Source organism: Muscardinus avellanarius, assembly GCF_963383645.1.
Source record: "Muscardinus avellanarius genome assembly, chromosome: X".
Classification (NCBI taxonomy): Eukaryota; Metazoa; Chordata; class Mammalia; order Rodentia; family Gliridae; genus Muscardinus; species Muscardinus avellanarius.
In genome coordinates, this window is record NC_137792.1 from 61,967,096 (window position 1) to 61,969,941 (window position 2,846).

Genomic DNA, 2,846 nt, shown 5'->3' on the forward strand with positions numbered 1-2,846 from the left:
ATCGGAGCCTGCCATGAGGCAAGGCTGGTACTGGGGCCTCCAAGGCCAGGCTAAGAGCCTGCCAAGGGTTTAGGCTGGTGCCGGGGCCAATGGCCAACATCGGAGCCTTCCATGAGACAAGGCCGCTATTGGGACCTCCGAGGCTGGGATCAGAGCCTGCTAAGGGGTTAGGCCGATACCAGGGGCAGCGGCCATCTTTGGAACCTTCTTTAAGGCAAGGCCGAGGGGTTAGGCCAGTGCTGGGACCAGCAGCCGGCATCGGAGCCTTCCGTGAGGCAAGGCCGCCTCCAAGGCCGGATCGGAGCCTGCCGAGGGGTTAGGCCAGTGCTGGGACCAGCAGCCAGCATTGGAGCCTTCTGTGAGGCAAGGCCACTACTGAGGCTTCTGAGGCCGGATAGGAGCCAGCCGAGGGGTTATACCGGTGCTGGGGCCAGCAAGGCCATCATCAGAGCCTGCCGTGAGGCAAGGCCGGTACTGGGGCCTCCGAGGCTGGGATCGGAGCCTGCCGAGGGGTTAGGCCAGTGCCTGGGCCAATGGCCAACATAGGAGCCTTCGTGAGTCAAGGTCGCTAAGAGACCTCCGAGCCTGGAATCGGAGGCAGCTGAGGGGTTAGGCTGGTGTCGGGGCCAGCGAGACCAGAATCAGGGCTTCCCATGAGGCAAGGCCACTGCTTGAGCCAGCAAGGTCTGGATCAGTTCACCAGATAGCCAGACCACTACTGGGGCTGTCAAGAATGGGATCAGTACTTGCAACGTGGCATGCACAGAGAAATATCGCAGAAAATAAAAATCAGATGCTTCCCTTAATCAGCAAAAACTAGGAGGAAAGGAGCAACAGGAAGAAGTCAAGCTATAGAAAGGACCCTATAGTGAAGCAACTAAGGTGACCAATCAGAGGATACGGAATAGGGGAGGATGGAGCCTCTTTAAAACGCAGGAGGTACATAAACAAATGTATCAAAGTCAATCACCAAACAAACATGGGATCGAGGGAGGTGGAGGGAATGGGATGGGAGCTGGATGAGGGGTAATTGGATGATGTGTGCTTGTATATCCTCTCAAGTCTTGTATTCCAATGTGATATATGATTACAATGCACCAATTAAAAAATTAAATTAAATTAAAATATCACATCCTGGGACACAAAGTGAGCAGTAAATTAAAAACATGTGATATACTTACCTGTGTCTTTTGAGACCATAATGGAATAAAACTAGAAATCAACTATAAAAAGATACAGAGAAACTAAATAAACATATGAGACTGAAAACCACACTGTTGAATAAAGAATGAGTCATAGAAGTAAGGGATGAAATAAAAATATTTATATAAACAAATGAAAATAGAGATACAACATAGTAAATTTTTTGAACATTTTGAAGGCAGTATTAAGAGAAAAATTCATAGTACTGAGTGCTCACATAACAAAAACAGAAAATTATCAAATAAATAAGCTAACAACACACCTCAAAGTCCTTGGAAAACAAGAACAATCTAACCCCAAATCCAGTAAAAGACAGTAAATTATTAAAATCAGAGCAGAAATCAATGAAGTAGAGAATAAAAACAATACAGAAAATCAACAAACCCAAAAGCTGGTTTCTAAAAAAATGTTTAGATAAACCAATAGCCAAACTAAGCAAAAAAAAAAAAAAAGAGAAAGAGAGAGAGAGAGAGAGAGAGAGAGAGAGAGAGAGAGAGAATTAACCCAGTTATGAAGGAAAAAAAGAAGATATAATGACTGATAGTGTAGAAATACCGAGAATTATCAGAAAATATTTTGAAACACTATACTCTAAGAAAATGAAAAATCTGGAGGAAATTGAAAACTTTCTAGATAAATACAACCTGCCTAAACTGAGTCAAAAATATACAGAAAAATTAAACCGACCAATACCAATTAAAAAGATTGAAACAGCAATAAAAAGATTACCATCAAATAAAAGCCCAGAACTAGATGGTTTCCCAAGTGAATTTTGTAAAACCTTTATAGAAGAGATACTACTTATACTCCTGAAACTATTTCATAAAATAAAAAAATGTGACTCTACCCAATACATTCTATGAAGTCAACATTATATTAATACCAAAACCAAATAAAGACATTTGAAGAAAGAAAATTACAAGCCTATGTCTTTGATGAACTTGAATGAAAAACTGCTAAACAAAATATTAGCAATATGCATGCAAAACAACATCAAGAAAACCATATATCATAAATAGGTAGGGTTAATCCCAGGGAGGCAATGCTGGTTTAACATATAAAAATCAATCCATGTAATTCATCATATAAACAGAACAAAAGATAAAAATCACATGATCATTTCAATAGACACTGAAAAAGCATTTGAAAAAAATCAACATCCATTTATTCTAAAAGCACTGTGGAGAATCAGAATAGAAAGAACATACATCATGAAGACAATCTGCAAATAAGCCCACAACCAACATCATATTTATTCATTGTGGAAAAACCTCAAGAATTCTCCCTAAAAACAGGAACAAGACAAGGATGTTCATTATCACCACTTTTCTTCAATATAGTATTGAGACTCTAACCAGAGCAATAAAGCAAGAAAAGGAAATCAAAGGAGTGCAAATAGAAAAAAATAAAACTCAAACTTTCACTATTTGCAGATGATATGATACTAAGAACACCCAACAAACTCAATGAAAAGGCTTATAGAACTGATCAACAAATTTAGCAAAGTGTCTGGGTACAAAATCAATCTTAAAAAATCAGAAGCTTTTCTATACACCATCCATAAATACACTGAAAATGAAATCCAGAAAACACTTCCACTCAGGATTTCCTACAAAAAATAAAGTACTTAGGAAGTAAATGTA